This window comes from Pseudophryne corroboree, chromosome 7 (assembly GCF_028390025.1).
Source record: "Pseudophryne corroboree isolate aPseCor3 chromosome 7, aPseCor3.hap2, whole genome shotgun sequence".
Lineage (NCBI taxonomy): Eukaryota > Metazoa > Chordata > Amphibia > Anura > Myobatrachidae > Pseudophryne > Pseudophryne corroboree.
Genome location: NC_086450.1, coordinates 24,317,631 through 24,342,495, shown reverse-complemented (window position 1 = coordinate 24,342,495; position 24,865 = coordinate 24,317,631). Strand labels below are relative to the sequence as shown.

At 49.6% G+C, this 24,865-nt stretch overlaps 1 protein-coding gene across 3 annotated transcripts in view; it reads right to left on the bottom strand.

The window, feature by feature from the left end:
• NAB1 (NGFI-A binding protein 1) overlaps nt 1-23,147 on the bottom strand; it is a 92,981-nt gene extending 69,834 nt beyond the window's left edge. For 2 of the 3 annotated variants that reach the window (XM_063932761.1, XM_063932763.1), the window contains exon 1: nt 22,779-23,147. The gene's annotated coding sequence lies outside the window, so the exon portion shown is untranslated. Of the gene's footprint in view, nt 1-12,140; nt 12,209-22,778 lie in introns of those variants that run through there. The other variant, XM_063932762.1, reaches the window with a different exon arrangement.
• Nucleotides 23,148-24,865: the final 1,718 nt, after the last annotated feature.

Genomic DNA, 24,865 nt, shown 5'->3' with positions numbered 1-24,865 from the left:
GTCACACACCCCGTGTTCTGTCACCGTCACCCCCCTCCCCGTGTTCTGTCACTGTGTCACCCCCCCGTGTTCTGTCACCGTGTCACTCCCCCGTTTTCTGTCACCGTGTCACACCCCCCGTGTTCTGTCACCGTGTCACCCCCCCCGTGTTCTGTCACATGTCACCCCCACCGTGTTCTGTCACCGTGTCACACACCCCGTGTTCTGTCACTGTGTCACAACCCCCGTGTTCTGTCACTGTGTCACAACCCCCGTGTTCTGTCACCGTGTCACCCCCCCGTGTTCTGTCACCGTGTCACCCCCACCGTGTTCGGTCACCGTGTCACACACCCCGTGTTCTGTCACCGTGTCACCCCCACCGTGTTCTGTCACCGTGTCACACACCCCGTGTTCTGTCACCCCTCCCCGTGTTCTGTCACTGTGTCACCCCCCTGTGTTCTGTCACTGTGTCACCCCCCTGTGTTCTGTCACCGTGTCACACCCCCTGTGTTCTGTCACCGTGTCACCCCCCGTGTTCTGTCACCCCCCCGTGTTCTGTCACCGTGTCACCCCCCGTGTTCTGTCACCGTGTTCTGTCACCGTGTCCCCCCCCCCCGTGTTCTGTCACCGTGTCACACACCCCGTGTTCTGTCACTGTGTCACCCCCCCCCCGTGTTCTGTCATCGTGCCACCCCCCCCCGTGTTCTGTCACCGTGTCACCCCCCCCCGTGTTCTGTCACCGTGACACCCCCCCCCGTGTTCTGTCACTGTGTCACACACCCCGTGTTCTGTTACCGTGTCACCCCCACCGTGTTCTGTCACCGTGTCACACACCCCGTGTTCTGTCACTGTCACCCCCCCTCCCCGTGTTCTGTCACTGTGTCACCCCCCCGTGTTCTGTCACCGTGTCACACACCCCGTGTTCTGTCACTGTCACCCCCCCTCCCCGTGTTCTGTCACCGTGTCACCCCCACCGTGTTCTGTCACCGTGTCACACACCCCGTGTTCTGTCACTGTCACCCCCCCTCCCCGTGTTCTGTCACCGTGTCACACCTTTCCCCAGGGGCCATAAGACACTGAATAATTTGCTTGCTGCACAATAATTATCCTAAATAAAATGTTAATGTGTAAAAGGGGGCTCTACCTGCTGTAATGTGTAAAAGGGGCTCTACCTTCCATACTGTGTAAAAGGGGCTCTACCTGGTGTAATGTGTGTAAGTGGCGCTGTGTGGCGCAATTTGAATAATGGAGACTATTGTGCAGCCTAATATGAATCTGTATTATTTTTTGCCCACACCCCTTCCACATGAAGCCATGTCCCTATATTTTTGGCAAGTGGGGGGAGCTGCTATTTTGTATGTGGCCCTCGGATACTGACAGGAAATGTCAAGTGGCCCCTCAGCTGAAATAATTGCCCACCCCTGCTCTAGGACGTAAGAGAAAATAAGATTTTAAACCTACCAGTAAATCTTTTTCTCCTAGTCCTAGTTGACCGATACTGTTTTGTTCATACTGTTAACTGGTGGCGTATATTCCAGGTTATACGGTGTGGTTGGTGTGGGCTGGTATGAATCTTGCCCTTAGATTAACAAAATCCTTTCCTCATACTGGCCCTCATTCCGAGTTGTTCGCACGTTATTTTTTTTCGCTACGGAGCGATTAGTCGCAAACTGCGCATGCGCAATGTTCACCACGTTAAGGTCCCATGGTGCCACTGCGGGCACAAAAGGAGGCTGGATGTGCAGCACTCCCTTCACAAAAGTCTGGACTTCTGGGAGAGAAGCCAATTCCTTCTGAAAGAATATAGATAAGGCCGAAATCTGTACCTTAATGGAGCCTAACTTCAGGCCCATATCCACTCCTGTCTGTAGAAAGTGGAGAAAACGGCCCAGATGGAAATCTTCCGTAGGAGCATTCTTGGCTTCACACCAAGATACATACTTCCTCCAGATACGGTGATAATGTTTCGCCGTCACCTCCTTCCGAGCCTTTATCAGAGTAGGGATGACTTCCTCCGGAATACTTTTCCCAGCTAGGATTCGGCGTTCAACCGCCATGCCGTCAAACGTAACCGCGGTAAGTCTTGGAATACGCAGGGCCCCTGCTGCAACAGGTCCTCCCTGAGAGGAAGAGGCCATGGATCTTCTGTGAGCATCTCCTGAAGATCTGAATACCAGGCCCTCCGCGGCCAATCTGGAACAATGAGTATTGTCTGCCCTCTTTTTTGTCTTATGATTCTCAATATTTTTGAGATGAGAGGAAGAGGAGGGAACACATAGAACGACTGAAACACCCATGGTGTCACCAGAGCGTCTACTGCTACTGCCTGAGGGTCCCGGGACCTGGCACAATACCTCCGAAGCTTCTTGTTGAGGCGTGACGCCATCATGTCTATTTGAGGAAGTCCCCAAAGACTTGTTATCTCTGCAAAGACTTCTTGATGAAGTCCCCACTCTCCTGGATGGAGATCGTGTCTGCTGAGGAAGTCTGCTTCCCAGTTGTCCACTCCCGGAATGAAGACCGCTGACAGAACGCTTACGTGATTTTCCACCCAGCGAAGAATCCTGGTGGCTTCCGCCATTGCCACTCTGCTCCTTGTCCCGCCTTGGTGGTTTACATGAGCCACGGCTGTGACGTTGTCTGATTGAATCAGAACGGGTAGGTCGCGAAGAAGATTCTCCGCTTGTCGTAGGCCGTTGTATATGGCCCTCAATTCCAGCACGTTGATGTACAATGTAGACAAGCCTCCTGGCTTGACCATAGTCAATTTAAATGGGTAATTGCAAATTAAGGGAGATCTCTCCCACAAGATGATTAGATCTCACACCAAGGATATACCCAGTTAGTGGCGACTACCTGCAATAGTAGAGATTTAATTATTTAATTTAAAGTTATGCACGCTACTATTGCAGGTAGTCGCCACTAACTGGGTATATCCTTGGTGTGAGATCTAATCATCTTGTGGGAGAGATCTCCTTTAATTTGCAATTACCCATTTATTAATTTAAAATAATAACAGATATTTTCACTTTTGTTCTTTCTTTATATCATGGTGTGTCAGAAATTCCTATTAAAAGGTTAGTTGTATTATGAACACTGACTTTATTTGTTGCATGTGTAGATACACAGTGACTTTGGATATTTAAAGGTCTCTTTTCAGATCAATTTATGTTGTTTGTGTCTTATTGCTCATACTATTTTAATATCTATAATAAACGTTAAGTTTTAATTCAGTAACAATCACAATTCATGTTGAAAAAAAGAGTGCGCCACAAAGTAAGCCTTCTTTAGAGGACGACCCTCTTGTGGTTCTTCCCCTACTTTTTCTTTTCCCAAATAGGGTTGAATAGTACCCTTTCACCTGTTGGACCAGGGGAACCTTGACAATCACTTGCTGTTGATACAGCTTTTGAATTGCAGTTAACACTACTTCCCTCTCCGGGGGAGAAGCTGGCAAGGCCGACTTGAAAAATCGTCGAGGGGGCACCTCTTCGAATTCCAGTTTGTAGCCTTGGGATACAATTTCCATCGCCCAAGGGATCCACGTCTGAAAGAACCCAGACCTGGCTGAAGAGTCGAAGACGTGCCCCCACCGGTGCGGACTCCCTCAGTGGAGCCCCAGCGTCATGCGGTAGATTTAGCAGAAGCCGGGGAGGACTTCTGCTCCTGGGAACTAGCCGAAGCAGGTGTTCTCTTTCCTCTACCCTTACCTCTGGCGAGGAAGGAGGAGCCCCGACCTCTTCTGGACTTATGCGACCGAAAGGACTGCATCTGATATTGTGGAGTTTTCTTTTGCTGTGGGGGAACAAAAGGCAAAAAGGTAGATTTACCCGCGGTAGCTGTGGAAACCAGGTCCGCGAGACCATCCCCAAATAAAACTTCACCCTTGTAAGGTAAAACCTCCATATGCTTCTTTGAGTCGGCATCACCCGTCCATTGGCGGGTCCACAGGGCTCGCCTGGCAGAAATCGCCATGGCGTTGGCTCTCGAACCTAGCAGCCCAACGTCTCTCTGAGCGTCTCTCATATATAAGACTGCGTCTTTAATATGACCTAAGGTCAATAAAATGTTATCCCTGTCTAGGGTACCAATGTCAGCGGACAAGGTATCTGTCCAAGCCGCAACTGCGCTACATACCCATGCCGATGCTATTGCCGGACTGAGTAAAGCACCCGTATGCGTATAAATAGATTTTAAGGTAGTCTCCTGTCTGCGATCAGCAGGATCCTTGAGGGCTGCCGTGTCTGGAGACGGTAGCGCCACCTTTTTGGACAGATGCGTTAAAGCCTTGTCCACCCTGGGCGAGGATTCCCACCGTACCCTGTCCTGTGCAGAGAAAGGATACGCCATAAGAATCCTCTTGGGAATCTGCAGTTTTTTGTATGGAGTTTCCCAAGCTTTTTCAAACAACTCGTTCAGTTCATGAAATGGGGGAAAGGTTACCTCAGGTTTCTTTTCCTTATACATGCGCACCCTCGTGTCAGGGACAGAGGGGTCATCTGTGATATGCCAAACATCTTTTATTGCCATAATCATATAATGAATACTTTTGGGTCACCCTTGGGTGTAACCTTGCATCATCGTAGTCGACACTGGAGTCAGAATCCGTGTCGGTATCAGTGTCTGCTACTTGGGATAGGGGACGTTTTTGAGACCCTGAAGGGCCTTGTGACACAGTCAAAGCCATGGATTGACTCCCTGCTTTTTCCCTGGACTCTGCTTTGTCCATTCTCTTACGTAATAAGGTCACATTTGCATTTAAAACATTCCACATGTCCAACCAATCATGAGTCGGCGTTGCCGACGGAGACACCACAATCATCTGCTCCCCCTCCTCCTTAGATGAGCCTTCCACTTCAGACATGCCGACACACTCGTACCGACACCCCCCCCCACACAGGGATATATCTATAAGGAGACAGTTCCCCAATAAGGCCCTTTGGAGAGACAGAGAGAGAGTATGCCAGCACACACCCAGCGCCAACTGACACTGGAAACAGTTTTCCAGATAATATAGCGCTTTTACATATATAATTACTGTGTAATACACTCACTGCGACTTACAAGTGCCCCCCCCCCTCTTTTCAGCCCTCTGTCACCGTGTTCAGCAGGGGAGAGTCCGGGGAGCCAGCTTCTCTGCAGTGCTCTGTGGAGAAAATGGCGCTGGTTAGTGCTGAGGGACCAAGCTCCGCCCCCCTCCAGTGGCGGGCTTCGGTCCCGCTCAATTGTTTAAACTGGCGGGGGATTTATATAATTACTGCCTCCGCAGCCCATATATTCCTAAATGCCAGATTAGAGGTTTATATTGCTGCCCAGGGCGCCCCCCCTGCGTCCTGCACCCATCAGTGCCTGCAGTGTGTGTTGTGTGTGGGAGCAATGGCTGCGCGGTACCTCAGAGAAGATCTGAAGTCTTCTGCCGCCTTGAAGTCTTCTTTTCTTCTTATACTCACCCGGCTTCTATCTTCCGGCTCTGCGAGGAGGACGGCGGCACGGCTCTGGGACGAACGGCGGGGTGAGACCTGCGTTCCAACTCCCTCTGGAGCTAATGGTGTCCAGTAGCCTAAGAAGCAGAGCCTATCACTTAAGTAGGTCTGCTTCTCTCTCCTCAGTCCCACGATGCAGGGAGCCTGTTGCCAGCAGTGCTCCCTGAAAATAAAAAACCTAACAAAATTCTTTTTCAGAGAAACTCAGTAGAGCTCCCCTGTAGTGCATCCAGTCTCCTCTGGGTACATGATCTAACTGGGGTCTGGAGGAGGGGCATAGAGGGAGGAGCCAGTGCAAACCCATACTAAAAGTTCTTTATAGTGCCCATGTCTCCTGCGGAGTCCGTCTATACCCCATGGTCCTTACGGAGTCCCCAGCATCCTCTTGGACGTAAGAGAAATCAGAAATGTCATGCTCTTACCATTCCAGAACGCCAACTGGTAGACAGCTAAAAAGGCAGATGTATCAGAAAACCAACAAGACCAATGTGCCCAACTGTGGCACTGCCAACCTGAAATCTTCTCAGAACAACCCTGCTCATCTAGGAGGGCACTTACATTTTGCCCCCCCTTCCACAACAATATAAATTGCTGGACTCATAACCAAACTACCTCTTATGGATCACTTTCCGGTGAGCAGGTCCTGGCGCTGGCATGTTTCTCAGCGACATATTAAAAAGAAAAAAGTTTGAGACTTTTAAAACCATAAAATGCAGTTTGTACTGTAAACAAGGTACACTGCCATGTGGTGCAATATGAATCAGGGGCACTATGGGCCTAATTCAGACCTGATCGCTAGTCTGCGTTTTCGTACAGTGGGCGATCAAGTCTAAACTGCGCATGCACCGCAATGCGCAGGCGCGTCACACGGGTACAAAGTGGATCGCCGTTCAGCAATGAGTTTGTGCAAAGTATCCATTTGCACAGCCGATCGCAAGGAGATTGACAGGAAGAAGACGTTTGTGGGTGGCAACTGACCGTTTTCTGGGAGTGTTTGGAAAAACGCAGGCGTGTCCACGCGTTTGCAGGGCGGGTGTCTGACGTCAATTCCAGTCTCAGACAGGCTGATATCATCGCAGCGGCTGAGTAAGTCCTGGGCTGCGCAGAGACTGCACAAGATCTGTTTGTACAGCTCTGCTACGGATGTGGTTCATCAAATCGACAGTGTCTAGGTCGACAATGTTTAGGTCGACCACTATAGGTCGACATGGATGGAAGGTCGACAGGGTTTCTAGGTCGACATGTGCTAGGTCGACAGGTCTAAAAGTCGACATGAGGATTTTTTTTTTTTTTGTGTCGTTTTCTTCGTAGAGTGACCGGGATCCCAAATTAGTGCACCGCGTTCGCTCGCCATGCTTCGGGCATGGTGCCTTCGCTCCGCTACCGCTTCGCTCGGCACACTTTACCGTTCCAATCGTAGTCCACGTGGATCGTTAAGTATGAAAAAAATCAAAAAAAGAAAAAAAATGTGAAAAACTCATGTCGACCTTTAGACCTGTCGACCTAGCACATGTCGACCTAGAAACCCTGTCGACCATCCATCCATGTCGACCTAGTGACTGTCGACCTATAGTGGTCGACCTAAACATTGTCGACCTAGACACTGTCGATCTTCAGACCGGATCCCCTCTGCTACACATGTTTGTACACTTGCACAGCTAAAATACACTCCCCTGTAGGCGGCGACTATGCGAACAAAGGACTGCAAAAAAACTGCTAGCGATCGATCGATCAGGTCTGAATTAGCCCCTATGTGCGGTGTAATGTCAATAAGATTGTGCTACTGTGTGACGTAATTTGAATTGGGGGGTACTATTGTGAGGCCACACCCCTTTTTAATGTTCCTTTATTATGTATGGAAGAGAGGGAGGACACACATTTATAGTTTTGTAGGGGGCGCCAAACAGGGAGGCCAATCCCGGGCCTTTTTTTCAATTCCAGGTATCGGGATTGAAAAATGAATAATCCCGGGATACCTAGGAATGGGTTGAAGATTTTAAAATTAAAACCTTCAGAGTCCCACTTCCCCTCTTCCTGGACCCGCCTAGCCCACAGAACTACTCGGGCAGGTTTACTTGCTGCAGGCGGAGTGTGGCGGAGTACGGTCCGGGCAGCGTGAGTGGCTGGCATCAGACTGCGCAGCGTGACCTCTGACTTCACGTCACGTTGCGCACACAGCCGTGGGCAGGGGGAACTGGGCGGAAGGAGCCGGCCAGCGTCTGAGCCTCCTGAAGACGCTCAACGCTGCCTGGCATTGAAAGACAAGGGGGCTTTCTAATCCCGAAATCCCCGGAATTGGAAGCTCCAATCCTGGACAATTTTAGGCCTAAATCCCAGGATCCCGCTGATCTCGATCCCAGGATTGGCCACCCTAACGCCGAACACCGCAGCACCAAGCCTGCTTACCACATATCTGACCGTAATGACGACGATATAAACACAAAAGACTTCATTTACATTTTGTTTTTCTTTTTCTAAATATTTCAATAAAAAAAATTTGACAAGCGGTGCTATGAAAAAAATTCATACTCTAGGGTGCCGTGATTCACAAAAAAAGGGGAACCACTGCTCTATGGGGGTCATTCCGATTTGATCGCTCGCTAGCAGTTTTTAGCAGCAGTGCAAATGCTAAGCCGCCGCCCACTGGGAGTGTATTTTAGCTTAGCAGAAGTGCAAACGAAAGGATCGCAGAGCGGCTACAAAAACATTTTGTGCAGTTTCAGAGTAACTCCAGACCTACTCAGCGCTTGCGATCTCTTCAGACCATTCAGTTCCGGATTTGACGTCACAAACACGCCCTGCGTTCGCGCAGCCACGCCTGCGTTTTTTCTGGCACGCCTGCATTTTTCCGAACACTCCCTGAAAACGGTCAGTTGCCACCCAGAAACGCCCACTTCATGTCAATCACTCTGCGGCTGCCTGTGCGACTGAAAAGCTTCACTAGACCCTGTGTAAAACTACATCGTTCGTTGTAATAGTACGACGCGCGTGCGCACTGCACCGCAACTCGGAATGACCACCTATACACACACCATCCTATATTGATCTGCTGTATATCTACTCACACACACAAAAGCCAAAGACTAGTTATGCACTCAACTTCATATACACCTAATGAACTTGTATCAAAGCCATAAGAAACAATGAAAAGCAAATCCTATGTGATTACTTCTCTGACACAAGTGGTTTGAGAACCTGAGCACACCCCATGCTTTACTTCTGTATACAGTACGTGGGGACAGCAACCATTGTGACTAAGAACCACCGGGATCCGTCCATTCACCTTGACCACCCAATGACTGGATCAGCCTTCACGTAGCCCACCCACATGGACGGTGAATACAAGGCCACAATACATCCCGTCACTCAGAGCCCGGATACAGGAAACTTACTGCCCCACAAGGTGCTCTCAGTCTGTGTGGGTACAATGCTTAATCCAGGAACATGTTTACCTGGACACCTGAAGGTCATCAAATATTAGTTTTAGCATCACATATATTACAAAATATTATTTTATGCTAGACCTAAAAAAAAAAAAAAAAAAGTAATCATGAGGGTAAGAGTCATACACCACTGACACGGAAACGCTCTGCTCTCCGTGGTGTAGGAATAAGTATCACGGTATATAATATTTGAAACTAGTGTTTCTTTATGTAATGAGAGCAGCAGACCCACATTAAAAAGAAAAATGACTAGGCTGTAAGAATCTTGATAACATCTATTTTTCTTTTTCTTTCTACAAACCGCTATGAACAATTTATAAATCTGTGCAGTGTCATAAACTACCACGGGAACCACAGTCGCTGGGCTGATAATAAGGTGAGCAGAGAGGCTTTGGAAGGCCTCTCTGAGCTCTGTACAATGCAAGATCTTTCCCTGTGCCTTCACTTGACATGCTGAAAGCCTGAGCCTGTGTCCGGCAACCAGACCATGGGCTTCATGTAGCCTTGGGGGAAAGGGTATTTTTCTGCATAAAATAAACATTTCAGTACTGCTCATGTACACACACACACACACACACACACACACACACACACACACAGTACTTATGTATTGTGTGTTCTACTGATGTAGGGATCAAGACAGTCACAGATACACCTGTCAGAAGGTATACCTATTTTTGGCCTGGGCTCCTGGTACAAGGTACGTTCTGACAATGATCATGAGAACAGACCTTGCAATTGTTTTTGATAAATTATAGTATAATAATAATAATAATAATAATAATAATAATAAGGGTGGAAAACAATCTCCGCTAGAAACTGCTACCCGGTTAGCGCTCATGTAAAAAAAACTAAATATAGAGAACAAACAAGAAGCTTCCCTCCCAAAACAACGCTACAGTATAATATAAAGATATAGATTTTCTTCCACAGACAATAGAGTTCCAATCACCATAGGTGTGGCTTTTTGAAACTCATTTTATGTCTGCTGCTTTTTTTTTTTTCTTTCTGTAAAATGTATTCAACTTTATATGGAGCCTGTCTATGCACTGTGACACTGTCCCTCTTGTTTGCCATCCGGAGAGGTATTTAAAATGAGATAATGATTTGCATTAGGACGGTCAAGAACAAGACCATCAAGTGGAAGGTTAAATAGGTGCTTAACCTGTTATTTACAGAAGAAACAAAAATCTTCTAACGTGGGGTTATTCAGGTTCACTAATGGGCAACACCATGGGGGTCATTCCGAGTTGTTCGCTCGCAAGCTGCTTTTAGCAGCTTTGCACATGCTAAGCCGCCGCCTACTGGGAGTGAATCTTAGCTTCTTAAAATTGCGAACGAAAGATTCGCAATATTGCGATAAGACATCTCTGTGCAGTTTCTGAGTAACTCGAGACTTACTCGGCATCTGCGATCAGCTCAGTGCTTGTCGTTCCTGGTTTGACGTCACAAACACACCCAGCGTTCGCCCAGACACTCCTCCGTTTCTCCAGCCACTCCCGCGTTTTTCCCAGAAACGGTAGCGTTTTTTCACACACACCCATAAAACGGCCTGTTTCCGCCCAGAAACACCCACTTCCTGTCAATCACATTACGATCGCCTGAACGATGAAAAAGCCGTGAGTAAAATTCCTAACTGAATAGCAAATTTACTTGGCGCAGTCGCAGTGCGGACATTGCGCATGCGCACTAAGCGGAAAATCGCTGTGATGCGAAGAAATTTACCGAGCGAACAACTCGGAATGACCCCCCATGTGCACTGCAGGTGAGGCAGATGTAACATGTGCAGAGAGAGTTAGATTTGGGTGGGTTATATTGTTTCTATGCAGGGTAAATACTGGCTGCTTTATTATTACACTGTAATTTAGATTAGTTTGAACACACCCCACCCAAATCTAACTCTCTCTTCACATGTTACACCTTCCCCACCCGCAGTGCAGCATGGGTTTGCCCTTTAGTGTGCTCTTATGGTTTTCTAACACGCCTGAATAAGGCCCTATAACTTTAAAGCCAACGTGCTGGGTAGAGTGCCACTTTCTTTCCCACGGCAGCTGGAGAGCCACAGGAACCTACACAAGGGGGGTCATTCCGAGTTGTTCGCTCGTTATTTTTTTGTCGCAATGGAGCGAATAGTCGCTAATGCGCATGCGCAATGTCCGCAGTGCGACTGCGCCAAGTAAATTTGCTATGCAGTTAGGTATTTTACTCACGGCATTACGAGGTTTTTTCTTCGTTCTGGTGATCGTAATGTGATTGACAGGAAGTGGGTGTTTCTGGGCGGAAACTGGCCGTTTTATGGGAGTGTGTGAAAAAACGCTACCGTTTCTGGGAAAAACGCGGGAGTGGCTGAAGAAACGGAGGAGTGTCTGGGCGAACGCTGGGTGTGTTTGTGACGTCAAACCAGGAACGACAAGCACTGAACTGATCGCACTGGCAGAGTAAGACTCGAGCTACTCAGAAACTGCACAGAGAAGTCTTTTTCGCAATATTGCGAATCTTTCGTTCGCAATTTTGAGAAGCTAAGATTCACTCCCAGTAGGCGGCGGCTTAGCGTGTGCAATGCTGCTAAAAGCAGCTTGCGAGCGAACAACTCGGAATGACCCCCAAAGTGCAGATAAAGGCCCTCATTCCGAGTTGATCGGTCGCAAGGCGAATTTAGCAGAGTTACACACGCTAAGCCGCCGCCTACTGGGAGTGAATCTTAGCTTCTTAAAATTGCGACCGATGTATTCGCAATATTGCGATTACTAACTACTTAGCAGTTTCAGAGTAGCTCCAGACTTACTCTGCCTGTGCGATCAGTTCAGTGCTTGTCGTTCCTGTTTGACGTCACAAACACACCCAGCGTTCGCCCAGGCACTCCCACCGTTTCTCCGGCCACTCCTGCGTTTTTTCCGGAAACGGTAGCGTTTTCAGCCACACGCCCCTGAAACGCCGTGTTTCCGCCCAGTAACACCCATTTCCTGTCAATCACATTACGATCGCCGGAGCGATGAAAAAGCCGTGAGTAAAATTACTTTCTACATAGCAAAGTTACTTGGCGCAGTCGCAGTGCGAACATTGCGCATGCGTACTAAGCGGATTTTCATTGCGATGCGATGAAAAATACCGAGCGAACAACTCGGAATGAGGGCCAAAGTCCGATGCCTAATGCCGGCCACACATGGAACCGCTTTTCGTGCAACTGAAGAATTACCTGACCAACTAAAATGGTCATCAAGTTGGTTCCACGCACCTTTTTTCATCAGACCGGCCTGACATTTCTTCCCAAAAGCTAATTTGGCATAAATCCTTCCACCCCCATACATTCCACAGATTATCGTATGACCCGCTGGCTGAACTAGAAGCAAGCTCCACCTCCTAGTAAAAGAAAATAAGATTTTACTTACCGATAAATCTATTTCTCGTAGTCCGTAGTGGATGCTGGGACTCCGTAAGGACCATGGGGAATAGCGGCTCCGCAGGAGACAGGGCACAAAATAAAAGCTTAAGGATCAGGTGGTGTGCACTGGCTCCTCCCCCTATGACCCTCCTCCAAGCCTCAGTTAGGACACTGTGCCCGGACGAGCGTACATAATAAGGAAGGATATTGAATCCCGGGTAAGACTCATACCAGCCACACCAATCACACCGTACAACTCGTGATCTGAACCCAGTTAACAGTATGATAAACGCAAAGGAGCCTCTGAAAAGATGGCTCACAACAATAATAACCCGAATTTTTGTAACAATAACTATATACAAGTATTGCAGACAATCCGCACTAGGGATGGGCGCCCAGCATCCACTACGGACTACGAGAAATAGATTTATCGGTAAGTAAAATCTTATTTTCTCTGACGTCCTAGTGGATGCTGGGACTCCGTAAGGACCATGGGGATTATACCAAAGCTCCCAAACGGGCGGGAGAGTGCGGATGACTCTGCAGCACCGAATGAGAGAACTCCAGGTCCTCCTCAGCCAGGGTATCAAATTTGTAGAATTTAGCAAACGTGTTTGCCCCTGACCAAGTAGCTGCTCGGCAAAGTTGTAAAGCCGAGACCCCTCGGGCAGCCGCCCAAGATGAGCCCACTTTCCTTGTGGAATGGGCTTTTACTGATTTTGGTTGTGGCAATCCTGCCACAGAATGTGCAAGCTGAATTGTACTACAAATCCAACGAGCAATCGTCTGCTTTGAAGCAGGAGCACCCAGCTTGTTGGGTGCATACAGGATAAACAGCGAGTCAGATTTTCTGACTCCAGCCGTCCTGGAAACATATATTTTCAAGGCCCTGACAACGTCAAGCAACTTAGAGTCCTCTAAGTCCCTGGTAGCCGCAGGTACCACAATAGGTTGGTTCATGTGAAATGCAGAAACCACCTTAGGTAGAAATTGAGGACGAGTCCTCAATTCCGCCCTGTCAGAATGAAAAATTAAGTAAGGGCTTTTATATGATAAAGCCGCCAATTCTGACACACGCCTGGCTGAAGCCAAGGCTAACAGCATCGACACCTTCCATGTGAGATATTTTAAGTCCACAGTGGAAAGTGGTTCAAACCAATGTGACTTTAGAAAACTCAACACAACATTGAGATCCCAAGGTGCCACTGGAGGCACAAAAGGAGGCTGTATGTGCAGCACCCCTTTTACAAAAGTCTGAACTTCAGGTACTGAAGCCAGTTCTTTCTGGAAGAAAATCGACAGGGCCGAAATTTGAACCTTAATGGACCCCAATTTTAGGCCCATAGACAGTCCTGTTTGCAGGAAATGAAGGAAACGACCCAGTTGAAATTCCTCTGTAGGGGCCTTCTTGGCCTCACACCACGCAACATATTTACGCCAAATGCGGTGATAATGTTTTGCGGTTACGTCCTTCCTGGCTTTGACCAGAGTAGGGATGACTTCTTCTGGAATGCCTTTTTCCCTCAGGATCCGGCGTTCAACCGCCATGCCGTCAAACGCAGCCGCGGTAAGTCTTGGAACAGACAAGGCCCCTGCAGTAGCAGGTCCTTTCTTAGAGGTAGAGGCCACGGTTCGTCCGTGAGCATCTCTTGAAGTTCCGGGTACCAAGTCCTTCTTGGCCAATCCGGAACCACGAGTATAGTTCTTACTCCTCTCCTTCTTATGATTCTCAGTACTTTTGGTATGAGAGGCAGAGGAGGGAACACATACACTGACTGGTACACCCACGGCGTTACCAGAGCGTCCACTGCTATTGCCTGAGGGTCCCTTGACCTGGCGCAATATCTGTCCAGTTTTTTGTTTAGACGTGACGCCATCATGTCCACCTTTGGTTTTTCCCAACGGTTTACAATCAGGTGGAAGACTTCTGGGTGAAGTCCCCACTCTCCCGGGTGAAGGTCGTGTCTGCTGAGGAAGTCTGCTTCCCAGTTGTCCACTCCCGGAATGAACACTGCTGACAGTGCTATCACATGATTTTCCGCCCAGCGAAGAATCCTTGCAGCTTCTGCCATTGCCCTCCTGCTTCTCGTGCCGCCCTGTCTGTTTACGTGGGCGACTGACGTGATGTTGTCCGATTGGATCAACACCGCCTGACCCTGAAGCAGAGGTTTTGCTTGACTTAGGGCATTGTAAATGGCCCTTAGTTCCAGAATGTTTATATGAAGAGATGTTTCCATGCTTGACCACAAGCCCTGGAAATTCCTTCCCTGTGTGACTGCTCCCCAGCCTCTCAGGCTGGCATCCGTGGTTACCAGGATCCAATCCTGAATGCCAAATCTGCGGCCCTCTAGTAGATGAGCACTCTGCAGCCACCACAGGAGAGACACCCTTGTCCTTGGCGACAGGGTTATCCGCTGATGCATCTGCAGATGCGATCCGGACCATTTGTCCAGTAGATCCCACTGAAACGTTCTTGCATGGAATCTTCCGAATGGAATCGCTTCGTAAGAAGCCACCATTTTTCCCAGGACCCTCGTGCACTGATGCACTGAGACCTGTCCTGGTTTTAGGAGGTTCCTGACTAGCTCGGATAACTCCCTGGCCTTCTCCTCCGGGAGAAACACCTTCTTCTGGACTGTGTCCAGAATCATTCCTAGGAACAGTAGACGTGTCGTTGGAATCAGCTGCGATTTTGGAATATTTAGAATCCACCCGTGCTGACGTAACACTACCTGAGATAGTGCTACTCCGACTTCTAACTGTTCCCTGGATCTTGCCCTTATCAGGAGATCGTCCAAGTAAGGGATAATTAAAATGCCTTTTCTTCGTAGAAGAATCATCATTTCGGCCATTACCTTGGTAAAGACCCGAGGTGCCGTGGACAATCCAAACGGCAGCGTCTGAAACTGATAATGACAGTTTTGTACTACAAACCTGAGGTACCCTTGGTGAGAAGGGTATATTGGGACGTGGAGATAAGCATCTTTGATGTCCAGAGACACCATATAGTCCCCTTCTTCCAGGTTCGCTATCACTGCTCTGAGTGACTCCATCTTGAATTTGAACCTTTTTATGTAAGTGTTCAAGGATTTCAGATTTAAAATTGGTCTCACCGAGCCGTCCGGCTTCGGTACCACAAACAGCGTGGAATAATACCCCTTTCCCTGTTGCAGGAGGGGTACCTTGATTATCACCTGCTGGGAATACAGCTTGTGAATGGCTTCCAAAACTGCCTCCCTGTCGGAGGGAGACTTTGGTAAAGCAGACTTCAGGAACCGATGAGGGGGAAACGCCTCGAATTCCAGTTTGTACCCCTGCGATACTACCTGTAGAATCCAGGGATCCACTTGCGAGTGAGCCCACTGCGCGTTGAAATTCTTGAGACGGGCCCCCACCATATCTGAGTCTGCTTGTAAAGCCCCAGCGTCATGCTGAAGACTTGGCAGAAGCAGGGGAGGGCTTCTGCTCCTGGGAAGCGGCTGCATGGTGCAGTCTTTTTCCTCTTCCTCTGCCCCGGGGCAGAAAGGAGTGGTCTTTTGCTCGCTTGTACTTATGGGAACGAAAGGACTGAGTTTGAAAAGACGGTGTCTTTTTCTGCTGATGTGGAGTGACCTGGGGTAAAAAGGTGGATTTTCCAGCCGTTGCCGTGGCCACCAGGTCCGATAGACCAGCCCCAAATAACTCCTCCCCTTTATACGGCAATACTTCCATGTGCCGTTTGGAATCCGCATCCCCTGACCACTGTCGCGTCCATAACGCTCTTCTGGCAGAGATGGACATAGCACTTACTCTAGATGCCAGGGTGCAAATATCCCTCTGTGCATCACGCATATATAGTAATGCATCCTTTAAATGTTCTATAGTTAACAAAATATTGTCCCTATCCAGGGTATCAATATTCTCGGTCAGGGAATCCGACCATGCGACTCCAGCACTGCACATCCAGGCTGAGGCGATTGCTGGTCGCAGTATAACACCAGTATGTGTGTATATACTTTTTAGGATATTTTCCAGCCTTCTATCAGCTGGTTCTTTGAGGGTAGCCGTATCAGGAGACGGTAACGCTACTTGTTTTGATAAACGTGTGAGCGCCTTATCTACCCTAGGGGGTGTTTCCCAACGCGCCCTAACCTCTGGCGGGAAAGGATATAATGCTAATAATTTTTTAGAAATTAGCTGTTTTTTATCGGGGGAAACCCACGCTTTTTCACACACCTCATTTATTTCCTCTGACTCAGGAAAAAATATTGGTAGTTTTTTCTCACCCCACATAATACCCTTCTTTGTGGTACTTGTAGTGTCAGAAAGGTTCAATGCCTCTTTCATTGCCGTGATCATGTAACGTGTGGCCCTACTGGACATTACGTTTGTCTCGTCACCATCGACACTAGACTCAGTATCTGTGTCAGGGTCTGTGTCGACCCACTGAGGTAACGGGCGTTTTAGCGCCCCTGACGGTGTTTGAGACGTCTGGACAGGCACTAATTGATTTGCCGGCTGTCTCATGTCGTCAACAGTTTTTTGCAAATTGCTGACATTATCACTTAATTGTTTAAATACAATCATCCAGTCAGGTGTCGACTCCCTAGGGGGTGACATCACCAACACAGGCAACTGTTCCGCCTCCACATCATTTTCCTCCTCATACATGTCGACACACGCGTACCGACACACAGCACACACACCGGGAATGCTCTGATAGAGGACAGGACCCCACTTAGCCCTTTGGAGAGACAGAGGGAGAGTCTGCCAGCACACACCCAGCGCTATATATATATACAGGGATAACCTTATATAAGTGTTACTCCCTTATAGCTGCTGTTAATATATTTATTTGCTGCCAAACGTGCCCCCCCCTTCTCTTTTTTACCCTGATTCTGAAGCAGGACTGCAGGGGAGAGTCAGGGAGCCGTCCTTCCAGCGGAGCTGTGAGGGAAAATGGCGCTTGTGTGCTGAGGAGATAGGCTCCGCCCCTTCACGACGTCCTTATCTCCCGCTTTTTTGTGTAAAATGGCAGGGGATTAAAATACATCCATATAGCCCAGGAGCTATATGTGATGTATTCTGTTTTGCCACCTAATGGTATTCTGTTATATTGCGTCTCAGGGCGCTCCCCCCCAAGCGCCCTGCACCCTCAGTGACCGGAGTGTGAAGTGTGCTGAGAGCAATGGCGCACAGCTGCGGTGCTGTGCGCTACCTTAGTCTGAAGACAGGATGTCTTCTGCCGCCGATTTCACCGGACCTCTTCGTCTCTTCTGGCTCTGTAAGGGGGACGGCGGCGCGGCTCCGGTGACCCATCCAGGCTGAACCTGTGATCGTCCCTCTGGAGCTAGTGTCCAGTAGCCTAAGAAACCGGATCCACTCTGCACTCAGGTGAGTCCGTTTCTTCTCCCCTTAGTCCCACGATGCAGTGAGCCTGTTGCCAGCAGGACTCACTGAAAATAAAAAAACCTAACTAAACTTTTATTCTAAGCAGCTCAGGAGAGCCACCTAGATTGCACCCTTCTCGGCCGGGCACAAAAATCTAACTGAGGCTTGGAGGAGGGTCATAGGGGGAGGAGCCAGTGCACACCACCTGATCCTTAAGCTTTTATTTTGTGCCCTGTCTCCTGCGGAGCCGCTATTCCCCATGGTCCTTACGGAGTCCCAGCATCCACTAGGACGTCAGAGAAATAATAATACATTTTGTTTTTAAATGCTTGTGGACAAACAGCACTAGGGTTAAACTGCAATTTCCAGCCAGCCTGGGCTGATGGACCCATAGAGGCAACACCTGCAGTATTCCAGCAGCTCTGTACCAGTTTGCACCAGAGACCTGGGTTTTAACCAGCCTGGTGCACCAGGGCAATCCCGCAGCCAATGCCCAGTGGGAAACCTGCCAGGGACGAAGGGGACAGAAATTACTGACTTACCGTAGATGAAAAGGCAGCTCTCACTGTATGTCCATCTCTCCGACCAATCACACGGTGCACGTCCATCTCTCCGACCAATCACACGCTGCACGCCCATCTCTCCGACGAATCACACGCTGCACGCCCATCTCTCCGACGAATCACACGCTGCACGTCCATCGCTCCGACCAATCACACGCTGCACGTCCATCGCTCCGACCAATCACACGCTGCACGTCCATCGCTCCGACCAATCACACGCTGCACGTCCATCGCTCCGACCAATCACACGATGCACTTCCATCTCTCCGACCAATCACACGCTGCACGTCCATCGCTCCGACCAATCACACGCTGCACGTCCATCGCTCCGACCAATCACACGCTGCACGTCCATCGCTCCGACCAATCACACGCTGCACGTCCATCGCTCCGACCAATCACACGCTGCACGTCCATCGCTCCGACCAATCACACGCTGCACGTCCATCGCTCCGACCAATCACACGCTGCACGTCCATCGCTCCGACCAATCACACGCTGCACGTCCATCGCTCCGACCAATCACACGCTGCACGTCCATCGCTCCGTTCACAGAATTGATCTCAGGCGACGGAACGTCTGTATAGGTTCCGTTGTTTATTTGGAAATCTCAATAAAACAGAATACACAAAAAAAAAAAATAATAAAGAGGGGGAGATTTACCAAATCTTGGAGATAAAGTTTAACCATCATTTTTCTAGCACAGCGTGCAACATGACAGAAGCTGACTGCTTAGTACTTTATCTCTCCTCAAGATTTGATTAATCTCTCCCTTAATTGCACAGCGGCCGAGAACATTTGTATGACACTTTTGATTATAAAAATAATTGACAAATATTTACACACAGCAGCAATACATTGTATAAAGCAGAATAGGCAACGTGTGATACTGGTGTGGAACTGCACAGCCCAGCATGCCCTGCCATAGCTGTGCTGCTAGTGTGTGCTGGGATGTGAAGCATCACAGCTACTGGAGTGTCGCTCTTCAACTGCCCCTGCTAGAGAAAGTCACCCAAATTATGGCAGGAGAGAGAGGGAGGAAGAGAGGGTGTGCGTGAGGAGGGGGGGGAGAGAGTGCAAGACAGAGAGGGTGCGTTAAAGAGAGGGTGCGTGGGAGAGAGAGAGGGTGCATTAAAGAGGGTGCGCGCGAGAGAGAGAGGGTGAGAGATAAGGTCTGTGTGAGTATGTGTGTGTGTGAGTGAGAGATAAGGTTTGTGAGTGAGTGTGTATGTGTGTAAGAGAGAGCGTGTGAGAGAGACACAGAGGGTGTGAGTGTGTTGCAGAAAGAGTGAGTGATAGAGAGAGAGAGAGAGAGAGAGAGAGAGGGAGTGAGTGGTGTGTAAGATAGTGTGTGTGAGGGGGGGGGTAATTCAGAGTTGATCGCAGCAGGAAATTTGTTAGCAGTTGGGCAAAACCATGTGCACTGCAGGGGGGCAGATGTAACATGTGCAGAGAGAGTTAGATTTGGGTGGGTTATATTGTTTCTGTGCAGGGTAAATACTGGCTTCTTTATTGTTACACTGCAATTTAGATTTCGGTTTGAACACGCCCCGCCCAAATCTAACTCTCTCTGCACATGTTACATCTGCCTCCCCCCCCTGCACTGCACATGGTTTTGTCCAACTGCTATTTGCTGCTGCAATCAAACTCTAAATTAGGCCCAGGGTGAGAGAGAGAGAGAGAGAGAGAGAGAGAGAGAGAGAGAGAGAGAGAGAGAGAGAAAGTGTGTGTGTGTTTGTGTGTGTGTGTGTGTGTGTGTGTGTGTGTGTGTGTGTGTGTGAGAGACAGAGGGTGTGAGTGGATGTGAGCGAGTGTGACAGAGAGAGGGTGTGAGATGGTGTGAGAGACAGAGGGTGTGAGATGGTGTGAGAGACAGAGGGTGTGTGAGAGAGACGGTGTGAGAGAGGTGACTGTGTATGAGAGGGTTCTAGTGTGCGTGTGTGTGAGAGAGAGTGTGAGATGGTGTGAGAGACAGAGGGTGTGTGAGAGAGAGACGGTGTGAGAGAGGTGAGTGTGTATGAGAGGGTTCTAGTGTGTGTGAGAGAGGGTGTGAGTGTGTGTGTGAGAGAGGGTGTGAGTGTGTGTGTGAGAGAGGGTGTGAGTGAGTGTGAGAGAGGGTGCTAGTTTGTGTGAGAGAGACTGAGAGAGGGTGTGAGTGAGTGTGAGAGAGAGAGGGTGTGAGTGTGAGAGAGGGAGTGAGTGAGAGGGTATGAGTGTGAGAGGGTGTATGTGAGAGGGTATGAGTGTGAGAGAGGGTGTATGTGAGAGGATATGAGAGAGAGGGTGTATGTGAGAGGATATGAGAGAGTGGGTGTATGTGAGAGGATATGAGAGAGTGGGTGTATGTGAGAGGATATGTGGGAGTGGGTGTATGTGAGAGGATATGTGGGAGTGGGTGTATGTGAGAGGATATGTGGGAGTGGGTGTATGTGAGAGGATATGTGGGAGTGGGTGTATGTGAGAGGATATGTGGGAGTGGGTGTATGTGAGAGGATATGAGAGAGTGGGTGTATGTGAGAGGATATGTGGGAGTGGGTGTATGTGAGAGGATATGTGGGAGTGGGTGTATGTGAGAGGATATGTGGGAGTGGGTGTATGTGAGAGGATATGTGGGAGTGGGTGTATGTGAGAGGATATGTGGGAGTGGGTGTATGTGAGAGGATATGTGGGAGTGGGTGTATGTGAGAGGATATGTGGGAGTGGGTGTATGTGAGAGGATATGAGAGAGTGGGTGTATGTGAGAGGATATGTGGGAGTGGGTGTATGTGAGAGGATATGTGGGAGTGGGTGTATGTGAGAGGATATGTGGGAGTGGGTGTATGTGAGAGGATATGTGGGAGTGGGTGTATGTGAGAGGATATGAGAGAGTGGGTGTATGTGAGAGGATATGTGGGAGTGGGTGTATGTGAGAGGATATGTGGGAGTGGGTGTATGTGAGAGGATATGTGGGAGTGGGTGTATGTGAGAGGATATGAGAGAGTGGGTGTATGTGAGAGGATATGAGAGAGTGGGTGTATGTGAGAGGATATGTGGGAGTGGGTGTATGTGAGAGGATATGAGAGAGTGGGTGTATGTGAGAGGATATGTGGGAGTGGGTGTATGTGAGAGGATATGAGAGAGTGGGTGTATGTGAGAGGATATGTGGGAGTGGGTGTATGTGAGAGGATATGTGGGAGTGGGTGTATGTGAGAGGATATGTGGGAGTGGGTGTATGTGAGAGGATATGTGGGAGTGGGTGTATGTGAGAGGATATGAGAGAGTGGGTGTATGTGAGAGGATATGTGGGAGTGGGTGTATGTGAGAGGATATGAGAGAGTGGGTGTATGTGAGAGGATATGTGGGAGTAGGTGTATGTGAGAGGATATGTGGGAGTGGGTGTATGTGAGAGGATATGTGGGAGTGGGTGTATGTGAGAGGATATGTGGGAGTGGGTGTATGTGAGAGGATATGAGAGAGTGGGTGTATGTGAGAGGATATGTGGGAGTGGGTGTATGTGAGAGGATATGTGGGAGTGGGTGTATGTGAGAGGATATGTGGGAGTGGGTGTATGTGAGAGGATATGTGGGAGTGGGTGTATGTGAGAGGATATGAGAGAGTGGGTGTATGTGAGAGGATATGTGGGAGTGGGTGTATGTGAGAGGATATGTGGGAGTGGGTGTATGTGAGAGGATATGTGGGAGTGGGTGTATGTGAGAGGATATGAGAGAGTGGGTGTATGTGAGAGGATATGAGAGAGTGGGTGTATGTGAGAGGATATGTGGGAGTGGGTGTATGTGAGAGGATATGAGAGAGTGGGTGTATGTGAGAGGATATGAGAGAGTGGGTGTATGTGAGAGGATATGTGGGAGTGGGTGTATGTGAGAGGATATGTGGGAGTGGGTGTATGTGAGAGGATATGTGGGAGTGGGTGTATGTGAGAGGATATGTGGGAGTGGGTGTATGTGAGAGGATATGTGGGAGTGGGTGTATGTGAGAGGATATGTGGGAGTGGGTGTATGTGAGAGGATATGTGGGAGTGGGTGTATGTGAGAGGATATGTGGGAGTGGGTGTATGTGAGAGGATATGTGTGGGTGTGTGAGAGAGTGTGTGGGTGTGTGAGAGAGTGTGTGGGTGTGTGTGGGTGTGAGTGTGGGGCAGCAGTCAGTGACAGGCAGCAGCACCGACACCTTTCAGAGATGAATTAAATCAGTATCTGCCAGATTCCCCCCAGTGCTGCTGCACATCTTCTATCAACCTGTAACTGTGAGTGTCACAGCGAGAGAGAGTGTATGTAACTGCTATGTGTGTGTGTGTGTGTGTGTATATATATATATATATGTAACTGCTATAAGTGTGTCACACTGAGACAGAGTGTGTGTGAGTAACTGCTAGGAGTGTGTGTCAGAGTGAGACAGTGTGTGTGTGACCTCCCATTACACTTCTACTAGATACAATGCTATCACAATACTAGTTTGTCACACACTTGGCGTGAACTTTCAGTAGTGTTGCCCCCCTCCTGTCACTGTACCCCCCCTCCTCCTGTCACTGTACCCCCCGCGCCAGTCACGTCCCCCTCACCTCACCGCCTCCTCAGGAGAGAGCCAGAGGCTGATGTCCCGGTGTCCCGCAGCAGCAGCAGCAGCCCCGTGCGTGCAGTGGGCGGCGCCTCCTCTCCTCCCTCTCAGTCCATCAGTCAGTAGCAGCAGCAGCAGCGCGGCCCCGGGCTGGGAGGGGGAGTCTCCCCGGCTCACACCACCGCCTCTCCTCCCCCTCCCCTCCGGCCTGACATGGGAGAGTCCGCTCCTGCCACACTGACAGCTATCTCCCTCTCTCTCTGCTTCCCACTCAGGACCGTGACGCAGTTCCTGGCGTGGGAGGCTGCTACTGCTGCTGCCTGGGCGTGGGTGGCTGCTGGTGCGCTGAGCACCAAACACCACATTGTCCCACAGAGAGGTGGGGGAGGGGGGGACAGGCTGGGATCAGGAGACCCTGTGTAAGGGATTAATAATAATATATCCAATTATCTTCTCACATGCTCAGCTGGAAGTCAACTCACCCCCAGGGCGTGGAAAGTCACAGGGGCTTTCCTGGAGACTGTGGGTGGTGGGTGAGTGTACACACTCAGGGCTCCTCATCTCTGTGGAATAATCATTACAGAAAAATATAATACAATCTGCAGAAAGTAGCGCGCAGCAATGTTCTATGGGGGTCATTCAGACCTGCTCGCTCGCTAGATTTTTTTTTGCAGCACTGCGATCAGGTCAGAGCTGCGCATACATATGCATCGCAAGGCGCAGGCGCGTCGTACGGGTATAAAGCGGATCGGGGCTGGGCGATGGATTTAACGAAGAATCCATTCGCACAGCCGATCGTAATGTGATTGACAGGAAGAAGGTGTTTGTTGGTGGCAACTTACCGTTTTCTGGGAGTGGTTGGAAAAACGCAGGCGTGTCAAAGCGTCAGCAGGGTGGGTGTCTGACGTCAATTCCGGGCCCGGACAGGCTGATGTGATCGCAGCGGCTGAGTAAGTTCAGACCTACTCAGAAACTGCAAAAAGCTTTTTTGTACCGCTCGGTTGCACATGCGATCGCACACTTGCAAAGCGAAAATACACTCCCCTATGGGCGGCGACTATCTGATCGCAGTGCTGCAAAAATTAGCGAGCGATCAGGTCAAAATGACCCCTTATGAGTCAGAGGCGTAACTAGACGTCTGTGGGCCCCATAGCAAATGTTTGTAAGGTCCCTAATTTCTCGCCCAATGGTGAAAATTCTGTGGGGGTCATTCAGATCTGATCGCTGGGCTGCTAATTTTGCTGCCCTGCGATCAGATAGTCGCCACCCAAGGGGGAGTGTAAATTCGCTGTGTAAGTGTGCGATCCTATGTATACGCTGAGCTGCTAATATCCACTTTGTGCGATCTCTGCGCAGCCCAGGACTTACTCCTCCAGTGCGATGAGAAGAGGCTGATCGGGGCCGGAGCTGACGTCACACACCCACCCTGAATACGCTTGGACATGGCTGCATTTTTCCTGACACTCCCAGTAAACGGTCAGTTGCCACCCACAAATGGCTTCCTCCTATCAAGCGCCTTGCGAACGTCTGCGATCGGATTTTTCTGCTGCGGGGTACACTGGGCTCCACAAGGATAGACATTGGGGTGTAGAGTAGGATCTTGATCCGAGGCACCAACAGGCTCAAAAGCTTTGACTGTTTCCAAGATGCATAGCGCCGCCTCCTCTATAACCCCGCCTGCCTGCACAGGTGCTCAGTTTTGTAGTTGGCGCTGCAGATAGCAGGCACATAACAGAGGGGCTGTTCCAGGCAGCCCTAAGAAGAGCTTTTTGTGAAAAAAAACAGCGAAGGCTACAAGGGCAGCAGCGGTGTGTAGATGTCAGGAGACATTCACTGCTGCAGCTCCAGCTCTCCCCTGCGGCGCTGTACACTCCCGTGCCCTGGTTGCAGGAGGCTCCAGTTTTCTGCCAGTTAGACACACACGGCTGGGGCTCTCCGGGATCGCGTGGCCGTGCTTTGGGAGGTGGTAAGTGGGTCCCGTTCGCGGACCCACGCTGTATCGCAATCCGGCGCGGCCGGTGGGAGGCGGGCCGCTGGCGGTGGACACACAGGCAACCCCACTAGGCCACCAGGGCAAGGGTACAGGTCAGG